The sequence below is a fragment of the Xiphophorus hellerii genome, chromosome 18, assembly GCF_003331165.1.
Source record: "Xiphophorus hellerii strain 12219 chromosome 18, Xiphophorus_hellerii-4.1, whole genome shotgun sequence".
Lineage (NCBI taxonomy): Eukaryota > Metazoa > Chordata > Actinopteri > Cyprinodontiformes > Poeciliidae > Xiphophorus > Xiphophorus hellerii.
The window spans coordinates 357,717-375,365 of record NC_045689.1 but is presented as its reverse complement, the minus strand read 5'-3'; the positions used below and the strand labels follow the sequence as shown (position 1 = coordinate 375,365).

Below are 17,649 nucleotides of genomic sequence, written 5' to 3'. Positions count from 1 at the left end.
TTGCAGAAGAATATTTGTTAAACGACCTGGAAAGGTGTCAGGGTTTTGGGTTGCTTTGGGTTTTTATGGGATCTTAGTTCTGATCATTGATCTGTGAGCCACCTGCAGCCCATTGGCTCATCGGCCCGGGTCTGTTGTTCCAGCGTTCACTCTCCCAGTATTGAATCTCCTCTCCTGCTGTCAGTCCTTGCTGGTTCCTCGCAGCACTTTCCCATTAAACTCTGCTTTCTTTTGCACATGGATTCCTGTTTTCTGCTCTGACTCCCTGTGGTTTTTGTAAGTTTTCTATTAATTTCTCATTAAATTATCAAATGCATTTGCTGCCTCTGCCTCTTTGCAGTTGCAGTCTTACTTCATTTCTACACATCATGACAAAAGGTCAAATGTGATTACAAAGAAATTCTGAAATATAATTAGTTGAGTTTGACAAAACTAACAAATTTTTATTGTATTTTGTTGGAACTAAAGCCACTAGGACTTTTCTAAGACCTACTGGTATGTCCTTATTGGGCATAAACCAGTAAAACTAGAATAAGGCTGGTTCTGGTTCCCTATACTACAGGACCTAAACCCAGGGAGAACCCTAAACTAGGTTTCCTCTCTAAAGTCAGCTTGAAGTCGTTCCAGGTCAACTTCAGTTCCTGCGGCTGAATCACAGAACGTCACAAATCACTTCCAGTGTTTGTTTGTTGCTTGTTTGCTGTTCCCAACACCGCCAGTGATTGTGTTATGTTGCCATCAACTCAAGCCCTGTGAGCAGCCTTGGTGCTAAAATATTCCAAAACAATAAAGTTGACTATCAAACTGCAGTCAGAACAAACAGATTTTAAATCAGAGCAAAGTTAGTTTAGTGATTGAAATGGTTAGAAAATAAGAGTAAAAGAAACTAAAATATAATAGAAAATAAATGTAAACAACAAATCTACCAGTGATGAACTAATCAGAAAGTTGATTACAAAGAAAGCATTATTTCTTATGGAAGCATTTTCTTTTTTTGTAATTATTTTTTTATTTAGAAAGACAGATTTCCATCATATTCGTTAATTACAGCTTTACCCATTTAAGATCGTACATGAGTTTACAACCGGAGAGTCCAAGTGATTTTATCCATACTGCCTTTCTGGTATTTTCTTTTAGAGACTATTACTAATTTTTGTTGTGAACGATAACAAAAATGAACAGAATTGAACAATAAAGGGGAGTGCACCATCTCCATCAATAAAAACCACAAGAACATAAAAGTGCAGGACACATAATTCAAAGTACAGTCAAATGAAGTCAGATCTAATTGGTTTTACATACTCAGTCCATTTGGTCCAGATCTTATAAAACTTCCTTTTTCAACTTGGAGGGAAAAATAAATCTTTTCCATAAGATAAATCTGGTAAACAATTTCAATCCATTCGTCGATGGTGGGTGGATCCGGTTGAAGCCATTTCCTGGTGATGGATTTCTTACTGGCTGCCAGTATAACCAGCAGTTTTTAGTCTTTGTTGGTCCATGTGTCCAACTGTAAGTTGCCCAAATACAAAGATTCACATTTGAATGGAATTTTTACATTAAATATATTTTCAATGTGTTTGTGGAACTTTTCCCAATATAGTTTTATTACCTGGCAGTCCCAATAACATGGAAGTGGTTTGGCTCCGTTGGACCCACAGAGTCTCCAGCAGGCGTTCCTGTTGCTTCCATATCGTCTCTGAATGGGTGGAACAAAAAATGGTGCGACGTTTTTCCAGCAAAACTCCCGCCATGTGTTTGATCCGGTGGAGACCCACTGCAGCTGACAGATTTCCTCCCAGCCTTCTTGTGGGATTAATACCTTCATTTCCTTTTCCTCTTTATGTATTCTGTTTTCTCATGTTTAGATAGCTGTATGGCATTATATAACTTAGAGATAATTCTGCTGTCTGATCCGGGTTTAATTAGTGATAGAAATACCTCCATGAAACTTGAATCACGTTTTCTCAACACCTCTTTAAAATTTCTATTAAAATAATGTCTCACCTGCAGGTGGAAGCATTTTCATTCTCTGCAATGTTAACTTTCATCCTTTTCATGCCAACAAAACATCAAACTAACAACATGTTTGATTTCTGCGGCTTCGACCAGGACTGAAGTGATGATGATGATGAAGGGTCATTTAGTATGTTTCTGAACAATCTGCAGCAAAGTAACAGGGGAAAGAGAACAGAGAGAAGAATTTGTTCAGAGGGAGGGAATAAATGCAGGTGATAGCTGTGGGTGAAGCGTAGTTATTATTAGATTATCATTTCATAGAAGAGTGAGAGAAGCAGCCGATCGGAGCGTGAGCAATTGATTCCCAGCCGGCAAGAACAAACAGCCTCTGAGATGATGCTCAGATTAGGCCAAGCAGCAAGATTAGTTCATCAATAACGCAAATGAAAAACAATCTCTCTTTATCTCCTCAGCTCTGCGTCTCTTTGCAAGAATCCTTTAACCCCGGCTCAATTTCTGCTTCTGTGAAATTGCTCTTTGGTGAATAAATCAATGAAGTGTCAGTGGGCCGGTCTCTCTGATGCTGCTGCTTTCCTGCTTCATGCAGACACGTTCTGATGTTTCTAAAAACCTCAGGCTTTGACTGATGATATGACATATTTTACATGTTACATCAATCAATCAATCTTTATTGCCATTGATGTGGTAACAGTAATATTATGCATGTCAAGGTTCTTAAAACCGTTTAATAATCTTGTTTTTCCTTGACAGGAGAAATGATGCCATGAAGAACTCAACGCTTCACCAGCAGGGAGGGAAGAAACCTGACCCTCATCGGCCTCGTCCGACACTAGCAAAGGTCAGGGAGATCAACCAAACAAACAGGTCAGAGGTCATGAAGAGAGCTGCATTAAATGGATTCAGTGTAAACAACAGATTCCTGAGGAGGATTCTTGATCCCATGTTCAACAGTCAACGATGGACTGGATTTACCTCTAATGCATCAGCATTAGAGTGAAACATGTTGAAACACCAGACAGATACTGCTTGCTGTGATAAATTTGAAAATAAACAGCCCTCTAAATGCAGACTAACTCTGATTTGCAACAATTAAAGAGTTAAGAGCACTCTTGTTGACTGTTTATGGACCAGAAATCGTCTCTGATTGTTGTTGGAGATCTACCAGAAGCAGGTCTTCACCCTCAGTCCGCCTGGCTAACAACAGGCCATTTGCTACGTTTGGGTTCAGCATAGATACTGGATTTGGTGTGGATGTCCAGATTAATCCTCTAATTTTTTATTTTCTCTGTATAGAAGTTGGTAAATTTATTCCAGGCTGTTTGAGTTCAGGTGGTTCAGTCAAAGCTCCAGCACTGTTGATGTCTTTGATTATGATTTCAGTAAAGAATATTTCCTGCATGTTTTAGTGTGGAGCGATCGCTTCGCAGTTTCTGTAGATTTCATAATAAAAGTCGAGTTTTAATCCATTCTTATTGCAGTTTCTTGGTGCCGTCTGCAGCCTGGCTGATCACGGCTCTTAAGACTCTGTGGTACAGAAGGCGCCACGTTCCTCTTCAGACCACATGGACGAGGTCAGCAGTAAAGGAGGGTTGGGGTCGAGCTGAGCAGCTACCAGTGAAAAACTGAGGAAGAGTTTACCTGGACAGGTAAACTTGAGTCAGGCTCAGGAAACTATTGATTTATTGGCATGTGAACTAATAGACTTATTGTTGAAAACTAAAATGAACTCAAAAGTTTTATTGAACTTTAATGGATGGATGCCTGTAGTCATTTACAGGCCTTCTATCACAAACGTCTGAGTTCTTTATTTCACTGCAGCTCTGCAGGATCAGAGACGTTTGTTTTTCTTGTCATGATCTAAAGAACATGAGACAAATTGTTTCATATTCACAGGAAGTCCAGCGCAGAACTCCTGGGAAGTTATGAACCTCTCCTGCAGATTCTGCGTCTAACGGTTTCTGACTGGTAGCTGTCAGATTATAAAACTGAACTGATGCACCAACATTTTCATTTCAAAGCTTGAGCAGGAGAATAAAGTGTTCAGATGTAAATGTGGCATCAGACAGAAAATAATCTGTAATAGTTGATAAGGGAGGCAGAAAGGTGAGAAACATGTTGTGTTTTCATAACAGAGGAGTCGACAAGGTCACGCCTCTGATTCTGAAAGCTTTTACACGTCTTTCATCCTCGGCACGCTCTTCACCTCAGAGCTGTTCAAACCACAGAGAGGAGGTTCTGCTGCTGGATGCTTTCAAACATACAGCATGAAAAGCACAACTCTTTGCTTTTTGTTCTCCACACAGATGGATGAGAGCCTCGGTGTGAACGTCTGAGCGGGTCACTCAGAGCGGCTGCAGTATTTTTAGACCAACATGGCTTTAGTTTGTTCCCTGCTGGTTTCTGGAAGTGATTCAGAGCTTCGCTGGAGGAAAAGCTCATCAGCTGCATTCAGACATGTTTTACTAGAAGAGCTCTAAGGAAAAAGAAGTACACAGCTGACCTGATGGAGTTTCGAAAGCATCAGGCCACCACTGATCTGTAATATCAATGTTTACAGTCGGATCGTCGATGTGCCGTTCTCCGTCGTCCCTCAGACTGACGCTCATATATTCTCATCTCAGCACAGCCGCATCAGCACCAAGGTAATTTTGTCAGTTACCAGCCGTTCTGCATCCTGCCGGTGCTTTCACCATCATTCAAATCTTCTTTTGGAATATAGAAGAATACACCTTTCACCGCCATTATGGTGCAGCATTTCCTGTCCTTTCCATGAACTTCAGATGTGACGTTAGAAAAGAAAAAATCTTTCAGTTTCTGAGTAAAAAGCTTCTTCACTGAGCAGCAGCTCTAGTGAGAGCAATCTGCCAGAGCACAGCCAACAGACCCAACATCAACTAAAGTCTGTCCTACTGCAAAGTTTTGTTGGTCGCTGTGTGATTCTACAGATGTGTCTTGTTGACAGGGAAAATCTCCCGTAGAGGTCTGTGTTGCAGCACAGGTGGTGAAGCCTCTGACTGAGGGTTGTCCTTTATTGTTTTCATTTGATGAAACCAGAACCTTCAGAAAGTCTCAAAAGCCGAATGACTTCAAATTATTAACCGGCTCTTCAGCTGCTGCCCACCAGACATTGATCCATGACCCGTGGGATCGGGCTCGTGGGATCGGATCTGTGGGATCGGGCTTATGGGATCGGACATGTGGAATCGGACCTGTGGGATCGGAACCAGTCCATCCACCAGGTGATCCGATGTTGGTCCATGTCTGTCCAGCACCAACCAGGTTTCAAGTTCGGAGCTTCTGATCATTCAGACATTTTAAACGTTTGAAGACGAGCTGAACTCCTCTTCCTCCTCCTTCCTGTCGACTCCACCTGGGAGACCAGGAGGATCTTCTGCCTCTTCATCCGTCATGGCCTTCTTGTCTTCTCTCATTTAAACTCTTTTTCTCTGCTCATCTTTCTCCATGACTCACTTCAGCCCATTTAAACAAAATGTTTAAATAATGATTTAACTGATGGACGACCTAATAAAGGCAAACGACTGCAGATCATCTTTACCGTGGAAATGATTTTTCCTGATTTATATCCAGGTTTTACAGGAACTTCATGAAGAAGATGAATCTCAGGTACAAACCGGCGTCTCAGACCATGAAGAGAAAAAGGAATCTAAACCTTCAGCCCATTTTCCAGAAGATAACATTTGTTCTGGAAGTGAGCTCTGATGTACAGAACCAGCAGAACCTGCTGCCTCTAATCTCTGGTGAAGCTGAGTACATCTGAAATGAAGAGGAGTTGTTGGAGGGAAGAACAAATTTGAGCCTCTCCAGCCTCTCACCTCGCTAATCGATGTTTGCCTGTCGACTGTTCTGCAGACGTTTATTGTTCCTCCAGAACAAACCGCTGTACTTGCAGCAGCAGATAACAGTCATCTAGCTGCCAGAGAGATATTTAGGGAAAAGAAGCCAGGTAGTCCTTCAAGGTGATCCATCAACGACCACGCAACCCAGGGCAGCACTACATCCTCTACAAAGAGATGTGGAGGACGGCTCAGACGGAAAATCAATGCCTGCAACGTACACACAGAGAAAATGTTGCTGCCAATACTGTAGTGGAGCTTTATCACACTGCATGAGGCCAAGGAGGAAAAAATAGAGCCATAAAGTAGAGCTGGACAATATCATAGCCATGAAAAATTCATCAAGTCTGCTCCTTTCACAGCGGGCGACAATACTGTGGCCATTTCCTCCATATGAGGCAGAGCAGGAGGATAACTAGAGGGAGGCTGGATGGAGGGATGATTAACTCTGCAACGATGGAAACTACAGTCAGGCTCGGGAGGAGAGAGGGAAGGCTTTGACCTCTGATCCCAAACAGAACCAGAACCTCCAGTGTGGTGTTGGTCTGGATGGGGGAGAATCGACAGAATTCAGTTGGAAAATAATACAGTGATAGAAAATCACAAAGCAATAACCAGCCATGGAGTTATGACAGCTAAACATGATATTCTGTTTATGAAGGTGTGAAATAATAAAGAGCAGCAGCGCAGAGCGCCAGAACAATCTGCTGAACCGCTCTCATGTTTTCCATCCTTCCAAAAATGTTTCAACACTTGAGAAGAAATGATTGTTTTATTGGAGCAGCTGGCCCTGTTCTGGAAAACAAAGAAAAGTTCCCCTTTATGTATTCATCCAGCAGGAAAATCACCTCTGAAGAAGAAGTGATGGCTGCCGTGTTGCTAGCAACAGATTCACCAGCCGGTTTCTATTCCCGCCATGTTTCATCAGGTTTCCCTGGATGTTCCTGGATCCTCTGGGATGATCTCGCCTCTGCAGACCAGAGTGAAGTCTGGACTGATGAATGTCTGCTGAAGCATCTCGGCGGCCGCTTGACCAAATGCTCTGGATCACTGCTCTGCCTGAAAACCCGATATTGAAGCACAGCTCCAGTTCTCCCATCAAGACCACCAGATTCCAGTTTTAAATCCAACATGGAGGTCTCCCAGAGCACTGCTTGGGCCCGTTCAGGTCCAGATCCAGTTGTATTGCTCTGATTGTAGACCTGGACAGAGTTTAGACTAGAAGTTGTTTTCCTCTGGTAACATCCTGGCTCCTCTGTGTCCATGGAGGCAGAACCACTGGTCTCAAACACTTAAAGGATTTAAATGGTGCTGGAAATCAGCCCAGACAATCAGCAGGTTCAGAAGAGAGAAATGAGGAGGGAAGCATCCCTTGAACTGAAGACCAGCAAAGGATCAAAGTGTTCAAATGAACCCAGAGGTTTTTAACGAGCTGCTTCTGTCGGTTATCGGCCCGGTTTCCAACAGATCCATGAACTCAGAGCAGAGAGACGCAGCTGAGGGACGATGTTCAGCAAGCGGCAAGAAGACGGCAGATTAAGCAGAGATGGAGCCGATGGCAGATGTGCAGGTGCTGCTGGCCTCTGATGGATGCTGATGTCACCACGGTTACAAATGAAGCAATCCGTCCAGCATGAATAATGCATACTTACCTAAATGTTGTCTCTCATCTTTCTTCTCTTCGTCAGCGCCGCTGCAGGTGGAAGCTGAGCGGGGGGAGCAGCAGCGACAGAGGATCCAGTTCTTCCACAAGGCTGCAGTCCGGCCCACAGGACCAGAACCAGGTGCTGTTTGATCCTCCAGTTTCACTCTGGGTGGATTTAAGAAGCACCATTTGATCAGAAAGATGTCTTCACAGGACATCAAAGGAAAGACTAAATTTAAAATAACTAAAAATTTGAAGAATTTTCAGATCTAAATTTGTGAAAGTCATGCAGACCAGCCTGGCAGGAGCAGATATGCTGCACCTCTGACACACCAACCCTGACCCAGATCTGTTCCTGCAGCCTCCCAGTCCGCCGGATGAGAGCTCTGATGGACGTCTTCCTCTGGCTGAAGGCTTTTCTCTGGGATTGGCGTTGAGGCAGATCCTATTTGCGTCTCTGTGTGAAATCCAAACTCTCTGGGAGGTTCAGGTCGGGTCTGCCTTCTGGCTTTGCCTCCACAAGGTTCCACATTTCTGGATTTCACACGGTGCTCCTAAATCTGTCCGGTGGTAATAAGTGGGGTGTTGGTGAGTCGGTCCACACACTCCACTCATCTCCATATTCATACGGTTCAGAATCCAGAGAACGGTGTTTTGCTCTGACTTTCACCTCTCAGCTGGGAGACGAGTTAATATGATAAAAAATCAAAAATATAGCATGTCATGCAAATAAACATGAGGCACATCACAGTCAATAAATAACAGTTCTGTCCAGAAACCGCAGGGGGCAGCAATAGGACGATTGTCGCCTCGTCCCGCCGCACCAAAGACACCCAGCAGAACATCTGGACACATTCCAGGTCCTCCTTAGTGAGGAGCAGCTACCAGTTCACTGAACAGCAAACAGAGATTCAACATTTAGCTTCTAGACAAAAACATGCTACAAAAATTATTCCTCCAACTCTGCAGAGTAAAGATCCATCCATCCATCCATCCATCCATCCACCCACCGATGGATGGATGGATCAGCCACTGAAATATCCGATATAACTGATATATCAGTAATATCAGATATATTAGGACATACACTAATATATCAGCTAGGATATATTTACGATATCTGGCAGAAGCAATAGAGATCTGCAGTCTACTGGCTAACTGCGGTAAAGCTTGTTGATGACGTAACCGGCAGCATCAAAACAGAGCAGCGTGAAGCAGCATGGCTGAGAGCGCAAAGGAAGAGCTGGTTAAAAAGGCAGGTTCCAAACCAATTATATGCACCTAGTCGGTCTGACCTCCAGCGGTCGCAGCGCAGCGCTCAGGAGGAGCGCAGCAGATGTCACCGCCAGACAGAAGGAAGAGCCGTGGGGCAGGGAGACAGTGATGGTCTTTCTGAAACTACAAAAAGCGCTCAGTGTCACCCCGCACGCAGGTACAAGATGGTGGCCGTGTTACCCAGAAACCTTTGCTGCGCTGGGAGTCGTGGTAGTTTTGCTCTCTCAACATGTTTTGCTGTGATACAGAAAAGATGAGACACACAATGAGCTTCCATCAGCATCTAACAGGAAAGTTTCTTCTGTGTAACACTCCATAATCCAGGTATCACTGAGTAACCTCCAGATTCAGAACATCTAAAAAGGTCATGTCCCTTTAAACCAATTGAGATTTTTGTAACATGCTCCATTTAACAATATGAATTTTATTAAATGACAAAATCTTTCATCTTTACGTGGCTTTAATTCTCTGAAGCAAATTAATATTTTCAGTTACTGCTTTAACTCAAACACCTTGTCCCTTTTCCTCAGACGTTTTGCTATTTTTAATTATCAAAATAAAATATATGAATTTCCTTTTGACTATTTTTATTGCCTTTACAACTTTTATTCTGCACAAATAAAATATACTTTAATATTTAAGCATTACAGCTTCTAACTGTATCCTCTATTTTAAAACAATAACCATATTTTATCTCTTACACAACAAACCAACTACAAAACTGAAAAAGGTGTAATGCCCCTTTAATGTTGAGTCTCTTTACGGAGTTTCACAGGCAGCCGTTACTTACTCACCAAATCTCATAACAAAATGGTTTCTCTGGTTTTTGCAATAACCCATAAAGAAATTGCACCAAAATAATGTATTTCGTGTGAGAACTGTTCCAAAAGTGCAAAATACAATAAATTCAAAGTGAATTCTGCGATTCTTGTCCTGATTCTCAGCTAGCAAAACATACATTCAATGTGCGCTAGCATGAGAATGAATTAGCCTCCAGAAATGTCCCGTTTTCTACACAAAACTAATCACAAACAGCATCAATGACTCATTAGTTGACTCTTGATTCAATAACTTCTTCAACTCTTAAAGGAAACTAATATTTATTCTTCAGGATACATTTTTACTGACCTGCGACACAGAAAAGATGAGACACACCATGAGCTTCCATTAGCATCATTAGCATCTAACGGAAGGTTTCTTCTTCTCCTGTGTGCCCAAACTTCTCTATGCCACCAGTGAGACAAGCGCCACCTAGCGGTTGAATGTGGAATTGCATTGAATAACTGAAGTAACACTAAAAATCTTATTACAAGAAATTAAGGATAGAAAAACAAAAATAATGTAGTGTGCCTATTATTATGCTTAGTATTTTCATTACTTGTTTTCACCCTCTACAGCCACATGCAGAGACAACATGGCTGCTGCATCGTCTGGGTCGGAAGACGTCAGAATGTCTCCGTTCATTATGATCCAACCTCCTTCTTCAGCTTAGATTTGAAAGTGGAAAACAATGAGAGGAGGACAGATCAGAGGGACAGAGACAGCCGCTAGCGAGTGGGTAAAATCAGATTGAAGCATTTGAAGCTTCAACAGAGGCCGGGCCTCAGCTGCAGAGGGACGGACGCTGCGGATGAAGCGAAGAAGTTCAGAGATTCACCCTCATTAAATCAGAATCCTTTCCCAGAATCTTCCACAGACAAACCAATGACTCACATCATTTAGAACCAAAATCTGAATGTTATTCCCATTACTACAGTGATTATGAGCGAAATGATTCATGATGGGAAATGGGGGATCACTGAGCTCCCACTAAAATACAAGTTACATATCATTAAGAGCCAGTCAGTCTCCTGCTTTGTATCCGTTTGGTGTTTTTATCCGTCTTCTGCCACTGAACAGCCTGAAAAGGATGTAAATTCAATAAGTCAGTTGCCATGATTTGGTGGTATTGAAGTGGACCCAAAGAGCAACTGGATGGAGGCAGACACACATTAATAGCAGCAATAATCCAGCAGAGAACAGTCAGATCAGATCACAGACACATGAATGAGTAATGAAGGGAACAGCTGGGAGAAAACGCTGAAGAAAATAAGAAATAATCAACATAAAAACACAGATGAAACCCAAACAGAAGCAGGACATCAGCAGACATCTGAGCTGCTCAACATCTCAGAAAGTGAAACATTTTCTCCACTGAAGCATTTCTCATCTGGACCATCTCCAGTCTTTATCCAGTAATCATATTTCATGCTAATTAAGACCTGATTGGGCGAACAAAGACGACTGTAATTGCTTGTCATCCTACGGTTTGTGCTGACGTTGTTGTAGGTGAGGGTGGGGCTGGCTCTCTGAAACTCCATCATCCTTGTTGTGACTGGTGATAAAAATTGATTTGGTTCCATTTTCAGTGTTTGCAGCAGAGCAGGTCGTGTTTAAAGCAAACAGTCTCTGCTGCGCTGCACACTGTTTCCTTCCTGGTTTCCGATCCGCTGCTCAGCCTGCAGCGCTTCTCAAACATTGATTTTCCTCTCCGTCTAGCTGAAGGCTTCGCCCTTGTTGCTTATTGCCTTTGAAACTTTGCTCATGCGCCGCATCAGAAGCTGATATTTCTGTTAACACTCGGCCCTGAGAGGCTCACTGCATTTCCAAAAGGGGAGAGTTGTGGTGGTCAGTGTCCGGTCTTATTGGTAATTTATATTTTTAATCAAAGATGCCGTCACACGGGCAAATTCAGATGCTTATAGCATCACCAACATCTTTTAAATCAGGACAAATGTCCTATTTATATTTCTGGAAGAAACTTCTGTTGAATATCATGGAGAGAAAGAAGCTGAATCAACCCAGCGAAGAGAAACAACCAGATTCTTCCTAATAGATTTGTGTTCTTCAAACATCAAATGAATTTAGCTGTGAAAAAGTGTGTGTATATTTACACAAATGTTGACACTTTTATACCTTCCGACTTGTGCGTAAAATATGGCGCCGCACATTTTTTGTGCGCACGCTGCTTCATGCATGAGGCCCCTGGACCTCAGGATCCTGAGGGAAACCCAGATTGTTCCGGTTTTATTGCAGCAGCGTTGAGGCGCAGAGACAAGAGGAGCCAGAGATAAGAGAGTCTGAATGTCCCAAAGCTTCGTCCTGCCTGCTTGGTGAGCAGATAAACTCATTCAGGCTGAACCTTTTCAGTCATTCAGACACTTTGGACGATTTATGTGGACAAGATTAAACCAAACAAGTGAGACTGATGTGGACAGCCATGTTGGAGTCCCAGCAGTTTCAACCCCATCCTAACTTCTGAAGACATTTGGTGGAAATAAGAGGAATCACCTTTAACTGGACCGAGATCAGAAACGTTCAGGCCGCCGCAGATGAATCATTTCAATGTTATCAATTAATTTTATGTAGTTATTGGAATCACAGTCTACGGTTTTTTCACTGCAAAGAATATTTACATGTGTTTATGTGTTTGTTGTGGACTCTTCAGCTTTTCAGTATTCTTTAAACCAACATGTGATTCATATGAAATATTACCTATTTTCTTAAAATAAAAGGAGGAGATTGTGATGAAAAATTGCATTATCTGGTAATGAAGTGGTGACATAATATTATCTGAACTCATGGCCAACTTGAGTCCAGACGCCTCGTTTTCTTCAGTCTGTGAGGCTGATCTATAGATCTATAGCCTTAGATCTAGCGTGCTTCACGATGCTCTGACCCAGAGCGAAGCCGCAGTCAGCCTGAGGCTTCGCTCTGCAGCAGCAACTTCAGCGTAATTGGTGACTGCACATGTGGATAGTAGCTGCAGCTCCGGGGGATTAGTGCCAAAACATAATTAGTGTTTCTACATCAGTTTGTGTGCAGAGGATGAGTCGGAGAAATATGCAAATAGGAGAGTTGTTTTGCACAGTTTCTGTCCTGAAATGCAGAGACCATAAACATTTAAGTCATTTATAAATCAGCTGAAATTACTTATTGGAAATGTTACTTAAGAATGTTGAAATAAAGGGAGCTCTGCAGCATTTGCATAATGATGTTAGTGAATTATACAGGAGAGTATGAGTGGAAACAGAATATTCTAGAAGCTGCAGCTGATGTTCCTGTTGTCGTGTGAGACAGAAAAGGTCAGATGGAGGCCGAAGCATTTCCACATTAATTCAATTGTTCACATTACAGAGTAATGAGGATCGTTTCATTTCCAGTCTGGCGGCTCAGCGGTTAACACTGATGAAACCGACGCAGTTTAATGAGAACGAAAACTAAAAGAACATCGTGAGGAAGAGTTCAGCTCCGACCCATCCAGATCAGCTCAGGTTCTGGTTCTGGCTCTTCTAGGTTTTTGGGTTTTCTGTGTCTTCTGGGATCAGAATTTCTGAAATGAGTAACAACCCTACAGGTTCGGATGTCTCAACCCTTAGAAAGGTCATCTTCTCTCAGCCAGCCTGTAGCTGGGGTCGCCTCCTCTTGCTGACCCTAGGAAGGTTTTTACCCAGCATCCTTTGCAGCTATGCCCCCTGACCCTCGACTGCAGGTCCAGAGTTCTGGTGCCAGGAGCTTCTCGGGTCAGGGGTCAGCATCCCTGAATGATCGGACCACAGGGAGTTCTACTGAGGCAAGATTAAAGCAACCCGACCCGTATGGTTCTGCTCTCTGGTTCTGACCCGGCTCTGCCTGGTTCTGTGGGGATTTGAGCCCAGAACCTTTTCTGTTAGCACTTGCTCATCGTGCCAACAGTGGAGAAACTAACTGGAACTCTGTCAGCGTTTCGGCTCGTTGTCGGCGCAGTGAGCGGCTCTCCAGACTTCCCATTAAAACCAGTAAGAAGTGGAACAGCAGAGACGAGCGATGGACAAACTGGAGAGGAAGAATTCATCGAATTCAAGAAGCTGCTGGAAGAAACCAGGCAGCAGAGAAACAGCTTCATGTTTTTACTCGTCTTTCTTCCCCGAGATAAAAGAGCAGCTTCAGTCTGAAGACATAAATATTCCTTTTACTGGAGTCATTGATAATTCATCAATATCTCATCTGATTACTGTTGTCTCCACAAACACAACAGCAAATATCAAAGAATCAATAAAACTCCAGATCAATAAAACTCCAGATCAATAAAACTCCAGATCAATAAAACTCCAGATCATCAGACGACAGGAAACGAAACGAATGAAGGAATTTTATTTTCCAGCAGGAAGTTTCTTCACTGAGCCACAGAGAAACAGCATCAATCAATCAATCAATCAATCAATCAATCAATCAATCAATCAATCAATCAATCAATCAATCAATCAATCAATCAATCAATCAATCAATCAATCAACCAGATTATTTGCATAGCACATTTCAGCAACATGGTAGTTCAAAGTGCTTTACTTTACAAAAACATCATAAAGACGTAATAGAAATTACATTTAGTCAAGAACCAGTTAGAATCATCAATATTCATCAAATATATTGATCCATTTTCCAGTTATTAATAATCAAATCAGCTCCATCCAGCTGCTTTCAGTCTGGATTTAAAGGAAGCAACTTTATTTGTATAAAACATTTCAGCAACGAGGCTCAAAGAAACACAAAGTGAACCGTTGGAACCAGCGGCATCGTTCAGATTATTGATCAATGTTTCATTGATTATGTTTCCATAGCAACTGCTTTTAGTCTGGATTATAGGAACTCAGGGTTTCAGCTGGTTTTCAGTTTCCTGTAAGTTTGTTCCAGATCTGTGGTGCATAGAAGCTGAATGCTGCTTCTCCATGTTTGGTTCTGGTTCTGATGCAGAACAGAACCAGAACCAGAACCAGAACCAGGTTGATCCAGCAGCAGGCCTTTAATCTTTCAGTGATTTATAAACTAGCAGCAGATTAAAGTCTCAGTGAAGGAATGTAGAACTAGGTGATGTAGAACTGGGTGGTGTCTCTATCCTCCTGGTTCTAGTCAGAACCCCAGCAGCAGCGTTCTGGACCGTTGGGTTGTCAATCAGACCTGTGAAGACGCTGCTGCAGGAATCAAAGCCACTAAAGAGAAACTAAAGCCTGGATGAGTTTCTCTGATCTGAGACTTTAGTCTCTGGTTCTGGAAATGTTCTGCAGCTGCTGGAAGGCCCACTCTGGAACTGGCTTTATGTGGCTCTGGAGGCTCAGGGCAGAGGTCAGAGGTCATCACTACTCCCAGATTTTGGGCTGGTCGCTGTGTTTGTTTAGTTTAGGGGTTTGTCATTTTTGGTGTTCCTTAGTTTGTTCTATTTGTTCTGCATTGTTTCCACTTCAGTTCTTCCTTAGTGATTCTATTATGTTTATTTCTTAGTTATTCTTTGTTACTTTAGTTTCAATAAGTTTCTTCAGTCCAGTTATTCTTCAGTATTCATTTATTTCCGGTTCCTCTGTGTTCTCTCCCTCGCCCCCTGTGCCACCTTCTCTCTCTCCTCCTCTCACACCTGCAGCCCGTTTTCTGATCAGCCAGGTCTCCTGTTAATCCTCCCCAAATGTCTAAGCCTCTCATTTTCAGTCACTTCTTGCTGGATTCTTTCGCCTGCTCTCATCCCTTCCTCAATTTCTTGGGGTTCATTTTGTAGTTTTTGTCATATTTTCATAAAAATTCTTCAACCTCTACAAAACAACGATCACCTGAGCCTGAGACCCAGAGCTGCTGGTTGCCATTTCAAATGATTAAAACTTTTTCTGTTTCAGCCAAACATTCCCTGATGCTGTCGGAACGGTCGGACTCTTTATGAGGACACGTTAATGTCTCCGTTTGTTGCCCATTTATAAAACCTGAACATAAAACAATAGAAAGATCAAACCAGATGCCACGACCTACAAGAAATCTAATTAATTTTTAAGAGCTTCCCACTTTGAGGACATGACTTCCAGATGCATCACAGTAATGAGATTTTTTCAAACTGAAGTTTTATAAATGATTCACGGATCATTTGGATCCAAAGACAAACTGGAGGCGACAGAAGAGTTAAGCTGAAGGTTAATGTGAGGATGATTTATGCAGGAGTTTAGTTTGGTTTTTGAACCAGTCTAAAACACAATGAATCAGTCCTGACTGGTTCTGGTTCTGGTTCTGGGTCTTAATGTGAACATGGATGATGGTGCTGATCTGCCTCATTCTCATTCTCAGCTGCTTCCCTCGCTCACATTCTCCCTCTCCTCATTTTCCTCCTGTCTTCATGTTTTCCTCCTTCTCTCCCTCCTCTCTGTCCATCCAGCACCTGTTCGCTCAGCCTGTTTTCCACTCCGTCCTTCGGGGACAAGATGTATTTTTTTGCCATCTCTGTTCTCAGGCAGTTGCTTACACCTGAATCTTTTTTCTCCATCTTCCCTCAGTCGTTCTCTGTCTTGTCCTCAGGAATGCTTTGCAGGTTCCTGCAGTCTGCTGCTCAACACGTTCACATAGAAATATTTCGGCTTCCATCGTTTAATCTGTGTTTAACTCACTAATGGCCCTGTTAAAGCCCGACCTTTAAGCAGCCCTATGATCCCCCCACCTTCAGCTGCTGCTGTTCGCTCTCATCACCAGCCAAACCCAATGGGGGGGTCTGTGCTGCGTTCACTTGCACTCGGACATCCTCATGTTGACTAGTTAAACTCTAGTGTAGATATCGAGCATTCAGACTGTGATTAAAGGTGTTTTTGCTTGTGGTTGTTTTCTATAAAGTAAATTCTGGTGATTTGTGAGGATCATGATGAATGAGAAGCTGCTTCAGGTCTGCAGACGGTCGGTGGGTCGAGGCCTTAACTCTTTAAGTCGGTTCTGCTGCTTCTGTTTGGGTCCATTTAGTGAAAAAGCAAATACTAAAGAACGTTTTAGTTCTTCTACTGATTTATTCTGCAGAACCCGAGGCCAGAGATGAATCCTGATGATATGTTGATCTAACTCATTAGCATCATTATTAGCCAGCCTGCAACGGCTCCTCGTATCTCCTCCACCTTTGTTTTCCTCCATCCTTCTTCCTGCCATCGTCTCTCTGGACGCTCGGCAGGCCGTCCTTCTGCTCCCTCACAACATTCAGCCTCTTCCTGGCTCGTGTCTTTGCCGCTGGGTTGGTGCTGGTTGGCTGGATGAGAGAGAAATTGATGGAAAAGGGGAGCAGAGACGTAGCAGATGTCTCTGCTCCATTAAGAGGGTAATGAGCAGAGCTGGGTGTAACCTCGCCGCGCACAGCGGGGATCCGCTGCAGGTCCGGTTCTACCGACCCAGCAGACAAACACCTGGCTACGGTTCTGTCCTACATCACCAGCGCCGCTTCCCTCCACCGCCTTCTCCTGCTCATCTTTGTATTTATCCTTCCTGTCGTTTGGTGCGCAGCCTTCTCCTCTCCTGGAATCCAGCAGATTTAGCTGCTGCTTCTTTGTCCGGTTGAAGGTCCGATGAGAGACCTGGTGAATCGGCTGGTCTTGGTTCAGGATTCAGCCCAGATCATCAACCATTGATGATCTGTTTCATATCTTCAGAGCCGGAGCTCTGAGGATTCAGCGCTTTTCAAATTTCTTATTCCTTGTGTTTCTGTTTGAGTAAATCTGAAAATGAGGGTCATATTCAGGGAGGGTAAACGTGTGAAACGTTTCTGTGTCTGAGGAAGATTACATGAGGTGGATTTGCACCTCAGGGTCCGGTCCGGGCCGGAATGATGCTGCAGTCGACCCGACTGGGTTAAAACCTTTGCCTTAGGCCTCATGGCCCGGGTCCAACAGCTGTGGTTCTGTTGATCTGATTTGATCTTGGCTGGTGACTGGTTCTGTGGGCCCAGTGTGTTACCATCCTGTCTTCTTTTCCTCATCTCTGGCGCCGCTCGGCTGGACGGTCCGGTACAGATGTTGGTACTTTTAAACTTCCCCTGATAATTACTAAAAGATGATGATGACGATGATGAGGATGATGATGGACAGTGACTCA

General features: G+C 43.1%; 2 long non-coding RNA genes across 3 annotated transcripts; both read right to left on the bottom strand.

Annotated features, from left to right (window-relative positions):
- Positions 1-995: 995 nt before the first annotated feature.
- LOC116737414 (uncharacterized) lies at positions 996-14,005 on the bottom strand. 2 transcript variants are annotated; one of them, XR_004342810.1, is made up of 5 exons: positions 10,133-14,005; positions 9,883-10,005; positions 7,487-8,877; positions 2,008-2,163; positions 996-1,699 (listed from the first exon to the last, which is right to left on the bottom strand). It is a non-coding gene; the product is annotated as an uncharacterized LOC116737414 (long non-coding RNA). The 2 variants fall into 2 exon arrangements; XR_004342811.1 differs by lacking the exon at positions 7,487-8,877 and having other exon boundaries at positions 10,133-14,003.
- A 942-nt stretch (positions 14,006-14,947) lies between these two features.
- LOC116737420 (uncharacterized) lies at positions 14,948-17,066 on the bottom strand. Its single transcript, XR_004342817.1, has 2 exons — positions 16,965-17,066; positions 14,948-16,810 (listed from the first exon to the last, which is right to left on the bottom strand). It is a non-coding gene; the product is annotated as an uncharacterized LOC116737420 (long non-coding RNA).
- Positions 17,067-17,649: the final 583 nt, after the last annotated feature.